General features: G+C 43.7%; 1 pseudogene; it reads right to left on the reverse strand.

Moving 5' to 3' along the window:
- LOC107982300 (zinc finger protein 91-like) overlaps positions 1–9834 on the reverse strand; it is a 43201-nt pseudogene that overhangs the window by 16724 nt on the left and 16643 nt on the right.

Raw genomic sequence — 9834 nt, forward strand, 5'->3', positions numbered from 1 at the left:
CCACACCTTGTTAAGTAAGGATTGATATTGTTTGCCTGTCTGGAGCCTCTAAGGGACAGCTGAGTAACATCTATGTTCCAGAGTATGCCTGTTCCTTAGCCCAGCCTGTTTTTTTTATTCTACCTCCTTCTCCCTTATCCCTTCACCTTTGAATCCTAGCCTTTCTCTAGCTAAAACATAGAACACATTATGTTGCAGGTCACCACCTTGCAAATGAGGCTAGGAACTCTTTGTGTGTTGGGAGAGGTAGTGTAAAAAAAGAGCCTAGCCTTCAGACATGCAGAGGTTTGTGTTGTGGACTGCTCTTCTGATTCTGAGGAAGAAGGAGGACAGGTGGATGAAGAAGCAGCACTTGGGGATTTGGGGCTAAGTGGTGAGGAAGAAGAAGGACAAGAGGTGGCAGACATATCAGAAGAAATCAGAAGATCAGCTAGGCTAGCAGAGAAAACGCTGAGCAATCAGACAGCTGGGCTGGGAAGCTCAGGGCTATAAATTAGCAGCAAAGTCAGGGTCCCAGTGCTGGCTGCAACTGACCTACTTCAGGGGAGTTCCTGTTCCAAGCACCGTGTCTCCATTCCAGCGTCAGATCTTGCTGAAGGCTCTTGGCTATTGATGATTGCAACCTGTAAGCCTGTTTATCAAAAACTCTAATTTCTGTCTGATGTGAAGACGTTTGTTTTACATTTCTTTGAAGACCATGCATTATCATCAGGATTATATTTTCTGTTTCACTTATTGCATTGTGTTTATTTTGGCTGAAGTAAAGCCTTTTTATTTACTGTTACGTGTGTCTAAGGCTGCTTCTGGTGTAAAACTGCTTCTGGTGGACAGTTAGCCTGCCTAGCTGGAAGGAAAAACAAGGTTGAATATCACCTTGATGAAAATATGTATAGCTCCATCTGAAGCCAGGGTAGGTTTGCTCTTTTTGATTCTCCACTCTTGGGCCCCACTCTCCAGCCAATCAATCTGCGCAATGATTCTTCCAGGAAGCCAGAGTTACTGGGCAGATGCATCTAAGCAGATATCAAGAGCAAGCCAGCTTTTGCAAAATAACTCTTTTCAATCATTTTTGTTGGAGTATGGTTGTATTTGTATGAAATGTAAATCAAGTGTTTACTGCTGATGAGCTAGAGTGTGTATTTTCAGTAATGAAACAGTTAACAGCAGGCTAGTTTTGACTGACAGCCTGTTGTGATTGTTATGACCTATCAGGCTTGATTTCCTGCCTTTGAGGGTTGGAACTTCCTTCGGAACTGAGGAATGTTGTTATCTTATCTGTGGAGTTTGGCTTGAGCATTTCGCTGGAGATGGACAATGAATGCTATGCTCCAAAGCCGGGAAATGTAACTGTAAATATGTAAATAAAGTTTAACAACAGTTGGATTTACAACTGAACCTCCGGCTGCTGGAATTCTGTTGGCCAGTGCTGTTTCTCCGCAAGAGAAGTCAGCCTGCGGAAGAAAGGGGGCGGTGAGACCAGAATGATGATTTTTGGAATCCACTATGCTACCCATCATCCCCTGACAATTTTCTGTACTCCTTTTGGCTTCAGGCATGCTGTGCCTTTCCAAGCCGTCCAAGGGTACACAGGATGCAAAAGTGTGCCTGAAGTCAGGAGAGGTTTGCTAAGTTACCTTTTGAAATCTACTCCCCCTCCCCTGCCTCTCTCTCTCTCAAACGCACTCAGAAAGAGAGAGAGGTGGGGGAGGGAGAGGGAGAGGGAGAGGTAGTGTGAATGATCTGGGGTGATCACTCGTGAGAGGTTTTCCAGGGAGTTCAGTTGCTCCGTGGGAGTGTGGTACTCTCGGACTACACTCCATTAATGGAAGTCTTCCCACTGGAGTCCAAATTGGTGATAAGATTGCTGTTGCTCAGGCACCAAGTCATTATTACTGTTATATCATATATTTCTAACATAAGCCCTGCTAAGGGGAGGGAGACGGCCGGCCAATTTGTTGTGAGAAAAGGGACCTGTACGAACAAAGATGTTATTGATCTGACTTTTAGACATGGGGACTCAGTTATTCAAAGGCGCAGGAAAAAAGCCAAGTTTTAAGCTGCTTTTTAAAGGAAGCAAGGGTGAGTGCCTGCCTGATTTCCCCCGGGAGGGAGTTCCAGATCCTGGGGCAACTACTGAAAAGGCCTGCTCCCTCGTCGCCACCAACCGAACCTGCGATGGTGGCGGGTGCGAGAGAAGGGCCTCCCCGGATGAACGAAGAGATCGTGCAGGTTCATAGGGGGAGATACGGTCACGAAGGTAGGTGGGTCCCAAACCATTTAGGGTTTTATAGGTAAGAACCTGCACCTTGAATTGGGACCGGAAAATAATAGGCAGCCACTAGGAAGCTGCTGATTGGGATACTGCATTTCGAAATACAAATCTCCATCAAGGAGGGAGCCATACCAAGACAGTCCAAAATCCCACGAATCTCCTCCATAATCTGCATGTGCAAGACTTTCTGATCAGGATTTAGGAGAACCCACTCCTCCAGGGAGAAATGGACAGCCACATCCTCAAAGGCGATTGGGCCCTGGTGGAAAAAGAAAACATTTCCTTCTCACATAAGGGAAATCAAGAAAAATAATTACAAGAAAATCTTTAAAGTAGATTTACATTCCTGTTTGTTGTTTGAAAGAGAAAGGGCTATCGCTTCCATGCCACAATTTAAGTTTTTTAGAGACAACTGGTTTGTCACCGTCACAACCATTTCTTAATTGATATGTAGAATCAGAAATAGAATCTGGACATATTCCAACTTTTATTGTGGTACCCAGAACTGGACACAGTGTTATTTCAGGTGATGCCTCACCAAAACAGAAAGGTCACCATGACTTCCCTCAATGTAGACACTACATTCCTTTGGATGCAACCCAAAATCCCATAGGTTTGTAAACTGCTGCATCACACTGTTGGCTCATGTTCAACTTGTGGTCTACTAACACTTCAAGATGCCTTTCACATGAAGTGTTGTCGAGCCAGGTGCCACCCATCCTGTATCTATACATTGTGTATTTCCTGCCTTAGTGTACTATCCTACATTTCTCCTTGTTGAAATTAATTTCGTTTGTTTTTACCCAGCTCTGTTATCTGTTAAGGCCATTTTGAATTCTCATCCTGTCTTCTGGAGTATTAGCTATTCCTCCTAGTTTGGTGTCATCTGGAAATATGATACGCATGCCCTCTAAACCTTCATCCAAGTCATTAAGAAATATGTTGAACACTACTGAGCCAGGACAGAAACCTGCGGCACCCAGTAGTCATTTCTTTCCATTTCGTTCCAAGAGGAACCACTGGTGAGCACCCTTTGGATTCAGTCACTCAACCAATTACAAATCCACCTCACACTAGTATCATCAAGGCCATTTTTACTAGTTGTTCATAAGATCATGGGAGGCCTTGTAAAAGGCCTTTAAAGAAGTCAAGATGTGCTACATCCACTAATAATAATAAATAATAATAAACTTTATTTATCTTTACAATTTATATTTATATTTACAATTTTATCTTGTAAATCGCCTAGAGCATCTTGGATGGAGGGCGATTAATAAGTAATTAAATGATGATAATGATGATGATGATGATGATGATGATGATTTATATCCTGCCACTATGTCCCTTAAGGTGCAGCACACATAAAATACACACTACGTAAGCATATAAAACAATGACAACATAAATTTTCACCATACTTTCACCTAAAAAGTCACATAATAAAATTTAAAATTCCATAAAATGCAGCAGTACCTGCGGATAAAAATGGTTGACTTCCAGTATCAATCTAAGGTGCCAGAGTGAAGCAATCACTAAGTCCTTGAGTCTACATTCCCTTCCTCTACTAAGCTTGTAACTCTAGCGAGAAAACAGATATGTCTGGCATGACTTGCTTTCAAGAAACCCAGGGAGAGGGCCATTTTGGCTTCCCTGGGCAGGGAATTCCCATTCTCTCATTCCCACCAACCGAGCTTTAGATGCAGGTGGGACCGAGAGAAGGGCCTCTCCTGACGATCTCAGGGCCCGGGCAGGTTTGTACAACAGGATGTGGTTGGACAAATAGCCTGGGCCTGAACCATCTAGGGCTTTAAAGGTCATAACCAGCACTCTGAATTGCACCCCAGCCAGAGTTCACCTTGCACTCAACACCTACCAGGAATCCAAAAGTAGTAGTAAAACAGTTTATCGAGAAAAACACATATAAAAAGGAAAAATCACCATGGGAAATAAGATATGCAAAATCCAATAGGTAATGGGAAAAAGTCGTCAACAGGTAATAAGCCAAATTAAACTGGCAGCAGGAAAAAAATTCCAAATTTGTCCAAATTTGTCCAAATTTGTTCTATAAAATAAGGTACTGTACAGGAAAAATCATCATCAGAACACGAGTATGAATCCAGGAAAACAAGAATCAAAACATGAACATGAACCCAAAACCAAGAGTATAGAAACTTCTTAAAAACATGAATCCAAACTCCCAAGATCTTAGACTAAAACATGAACATGAAGCAAAACTCAAGATCCTCACTGTTATGCAGTGTTGCTTGATTTGAATTCTAAAAGAAACAATTCCCTGTACCTGTGACCTTGACTCCCTTGCCTGTGAGATTTTTCACACTGTTGTTTCCCACGAGTCTCTATGACGTCTCAAATTTGCTTACTTCCTCCCTAAAATGAAGCCTAAGATTCCTGCTGACTGCAAGAGGCATTAGGAATCCATCCGGATCCATAAACCTCTTGGGACGGACCATCTTAATCGGTCCCCCACCACTGCAGAGGTTTGGAGTCCCAGCGGGTCTAAACCTGACCAGGTAGTGATGATCCGTCCGTGACAACGGAACTTTAACCACTACCTCCACACCATCATCACCACCATTCCATTCTGCATAGAAAACAACATCCAAAGTGTGTCCAGCAGCATGGGTAGGGCAAGACACCACCTGGGACAGACCCATGATTGTCATGGAGGCCAAGAAGACATGATCCACTCTCGACAGAGCAGTCTCAGCATGGATGTTGAGATCTCCCAGCATTATTAGCCACTGAGACTCCAACTCCAACCCCGAGACCACCCCAACTAGCTCAGGAAGGGAGACTGTTGAGCAAACCCTAGTGTTTGCTCTTTTTTTCTCCTTCTACTGACACAACCAAATAACCCCCTTTCACTGTTTTTAATTTCTCTGACAAGCCTGAGATCATCTTCTGCTTTAGCTTGTCAGACCTTTTCCCTACTTATGCTGGTTAGTCGTTTGAATTCTGCAGCCCCTTTTTCCATTTCTTCTACATTTCCCTTTTAAATCTTAGCTCAGCTTAAAGATCTTTGGACATTTATTCTGGTTTCTTTTGATTTCTCTTATTTTTTTCCTCCTTGTTGGCACTATTTACAATTTTGCCTTCAGTATCTCACTTCTAAAAAACTCCTATTCAATCTTTTCTGTTTGAAGAGATGTTTGACGATTGTGCCTGGAATTAATGACACCCAGGCAGCTCCAGTTCTCCTCTCCCAGGAATCCTTCTGCTTACCTGATTCAGTTCCACTCCACCACAAAGGGGAAGAAATGACTGTGGATTTGCCGACAACATCATTCCAGCCACTGGAAGAGAGAGCAAGGTGTGGAAAGCTGGTCACATAAACATGTCTTAGGGGTGACAATGATGGTCCTATAAAGAAACCTAAGAGAAAATGATCATATGAACACAAGGGCATTCTCCAGCCGAGTATTTGTGGCGAAGTTCCAATGGATCATCTGATCATTATTGTTGTTGTTGTTGTATGAGTAGATTTCGTACATTTATTCCATAAACGTCATTTATCTATGACAACATTTCCCCATTTCTCATTCTTCCTCCTTTCTAAATTATCCACTCATTTATCGGATATATCTTAGTTCTGTTGACCTTTTTTTTTTCTCTCCCACACTCCATACCCATACTGCAATTTCAATTATAATTTTGACTTCATTCATGAGCTCAGCTTTTCCATCTCTGTACAATATATACACTGGCTTGTCCACTTTTTATCCATTCCATATCTTTATACTAATCTCAAGACCAAATGATCCTGCATATGCACCTTCCCAAGCTCAAACTGTGGATGTGCTGCAAAGGAGAATTTACACTGGCATAAAACACCAAAACTCCCTGAAGAGCTCGTTTTTACCCTGCACGGCTGCAGCTCCATCTTCTTCCTGCTTCAGCTCTTTCTGCTGGAGGCTCTGGGTGGTGTCTGATTGAGATTTTTCTGATGCAGGGACATTAGACTGGACTTCCATATAGTTCTTTGGGCCAGAAAGAACACAGAGAAATTCAGAGGTAGTGTGGAGAAAGATTAGAAAATAATTTTTTTTCCAAACTGCATTCTGAGACTGGCCCTATTCCAACTCCCATAATCTTCAATGTAATCTAGAGTGAACAATTTTGAGTTGAGCAGCAACCGAGCTGACAGTGGATATGGAGGTGACACTAGGAGGGGCAGAGTAGGTGAGAAAAGAGGCAGAGGGAGCAGGGTTTGGCTTATCCCCAATTTTGGTCCAATCTTGGAAGAAAGGCAGAATGTAAGTTTAATCTAGCCATCAGTCCCTGTGACTTGAAGGTTGGGTTGCTGACCTGAAGGCTGCCAGGTTCGAATCCAACCTGGGGGAGCGTGGATGAGCTCCCTCTATTAGCTCCAGCTCCATGCGGGGACATGAGAGAAGCCTCACACAAGGGTGGTAAAAACATCAAAAACATCAGTGCACCCCTGGGCAACGTCCTTGCAGACGGCCAATTCTCTCATACCAGAAGTGGCTTGCAGTTTCTCAAGTCACTCCTGACATTAAAAGAAAAAGTCCCAAGGTTAGTGAAACCAAGAGGAAATGCTCCAACCTGTTCTTCCTGCCTCTTGTCCTCTGCCTGACTCAGGAGGAAGCCTTCCGCCAGGGCCACCGCCTGGGAACAGGTCTCTGCCCCACACTCTCGGACCCAGCTCCCCATCTCTGGGGGCAGGAGGCTCAGGAACTGCTCCAGGATCACCAGGTCCAGCATCTCAGCCTTGGTGTGTTGCTCTGGCTTCAGCCACTGGCGGCAGAGATCGTGGAGGCGGCTGCAAACCTCTCTGGGTCCCTCACCCTCTCGGTAGGACTGCCTGAAGAGGTGTTGCTGTATGTGTGCATTCAGGAACGTCTGCGTAGTTCTCTCCCAGAATTCCCCACTACTCTCGGGAGCCCAGCCTGCTTCAGGTCCAGGTGAGTTGGGTCTCTCCATGTTGGAACCACCCTCACGAAGAACCAAACCGTATCCAAAATGTTTTTTCTCCCTCTTCTTTCAAGGGAAAGAAATCTCTGAACAGGCTCTGCTCCAAAACGCTCAGCCAATAATCACATTTCCTCTGTGTTATATTTATTTCAGACAATACCAATCTTGTCAGAAGAAGCGTTCTTTAAAGTCTGGAATAAAGAACCAACAAAATTCATTTGGAAAAATTTAAAACCCAGAATAAAAATGAAAAATGTATGAGATGAAAAAGATAGAGGAGGAAAAGCATTACCATATATGAGACTATACTATGATTCAGCAAGTTGGACCTGGATAAAAGAGAGGATATTTCTAAAATATGAAAGACTACTTACAATGGAAGGGACTGATCTAAAATATAGATACATGCATATCTGATTTATGATAAAATCAAATAGGACTCAATTTTTAAGAAATATACAGTAAGAAATTCATTTATTTTTATTTATTTATTTAGAGCATTTATATTCCGCCCTTCTCACCCCGAAGGGGACTCAGGGCGGATCACATTACACATATAGGCAAACATTCAATGCCTTTTAACATAGAACAAAGACAAACAAACATAGGCTCCGAGCGGGCCTCGAACTCATGACCTCCTGGTCAGTGATTCATTGCAGTGATTCATTGCAGCTGCTCTCCAGCCTGCGCCACAGCCCGAGCCCATCAATGAGAGTGTGGAATAAATACAAAAGTATTTTTTACAATAAAATACCTGCATTGACAAAACCACAAGAGGTGTTTGCACAACTGAGAACACCTAGGAGAAAACAACTATTATAAATAACTATTAGAAAAAGGAACTCTGCAGAAATTAAAAGCACTACAAGCACGACAAAAAGAAGACTCAACAATGACATGGTTTCATTATAATCAACTCCATCAGAGACTTTGTCTGGACCAAAAAAAGGGAGACAAAAATCGGAGATTCAATGGAACCAAGTACTGCAGTCAAAAATGTGCTCTTCTCTTTTGTCAAGGACATTTGGAACTTCCAAAACATTAGACGTTGTGTATAATAATAGTGCTTGGGTTGAAGATATACATGTAATAATTACAACATATATAAGGCTTTTCTCTCTCTCCCCCCACCCCCCATCCCTTCCTCTTCCTCGGAGACACAGAATCATAGAATCATAGAATAGTAGAGTTGGAAGAGACCTCATGGGCCATCCAGTCCAACCCCCTGCCAAGAAGCAGGAAAATCTCATTCAAAGCACCCCCGACAGATGGCCATCCAGCCTCTGCTTAAAAGCCTCCAAAGAAGGAGCCTCCACCACAGTCTGGGGAAGAGAGTTCCACTGCTGAACAGCTCTTTCTCACAGTGAGGAAGTTCTTCCTGATGTTCAGGTGGAATCTCCTTTCCTGTAGTTTGAAGCCATTGTTCCGTGTCCTAGTCTGCAGGGCAGCAGAAAACAAGCTTGCTCCCTCCTCCCTAGGACTTCCCTTCACGTATTTGTACATGGCTATCATATCTCCTCTCAGCCTTCTCTTCTGCAGGCTAAACATGCCCAGCTCTTTAAGCCGCTCCTCATAGGGCTTGTTCTCCAGACCCTTGATCATTTTAGTCGCCCTCCTCTGGACACTTTCCAGCTTGTCAACATCTCCCTTCAATTGCCAGGCCCAGAACTGGACACAGTATTCCAGGTGAGGTCTGACCAAGGCAGAATAGAGGGGGAGCATGACTTCCTTGGATCTAGACACTATACTCCTATTTATGCTGGCCAAAATCCTATTGGCTTTTTTCGCCGCCACATCACATTGTATGCCCATGTTTAACTTGTTGTCCACGAGGACTCCAAGGTCTTTTTCACACGTACTGCTGTCGAGCCAGGCATCGTCCCCCATTCTGTATCTTTGCATTCCATTTTTTCCGCCAAAGTGGAATATCTTGCATTTGTCCCTGTTGAACTTCATTTTGTTAGTTTCGGCCCATCTCTCTATTTATATAGTTCTATCCTACTAATCAGAGCTCTGCAACCCTCGTCCCCTTCTTTGTTCTCCTTTTCTCTTTGTGTGGAAAACATCTTTTCCTTTGAAATGTGTAATAAAAACTTAAGTTGGGGAAAGAGGACCCAGGCAGGTAGGTGAGGGGGTTGGGAGGGGAAAGCCATTGGCCCTCTGCCTGCCTGCCTCTCCTCCTAAGGATTTCCCTGATGGAGAATTGGACGATCCCAATCCCAGGTTAGTGCAGACCTGGCCCAACTTCAGCCCTCCCTCCAGGTGTTGTGGGCTCCATCCTCTCTTCAGCCCATTTTATTTATTTACTAGCTATGCCTGGCCACGTGTTGCCGTGGCGTTGTCTGGTGGTGTTGGTGAGAACTTGTTGAGGTAGTGGTGGTATTGAATGTCTGTTGTATGGTTGTCTTTATGTTTAGTATGCATTTGGTTGTTTGTGTACTGTGAAAGTGGTGAGGGTAGAGGGGGTCTATGTCCCTGTGTAGTATTGTATAGTATTTATACGTTGTCCATGTGTTGTGAATGCTTGGATTGTGTCCTGCTGCATAGTAGAAAGGGTTGGGCTGGATGGCCCTTAGGGGTCTCTCCAAACTCTTGTACCTGTCCCCTGG

This window comes from Anolis carolinensis, chromosome 2 (genome assembly GCF_035594765.1).
Source record: "Anolis carolinensis isolate JA03-04 chromosome 2, rAnoCar3.1.pri, whole genome shotgun sequence".
Taxonomy (NCBI): domain Eukaryota; kingdom Metazoa; phylum Chordata; class Lepidosauria; order Squamata; family Dactyloidae; genus Anolis; species Anolis carolinensis.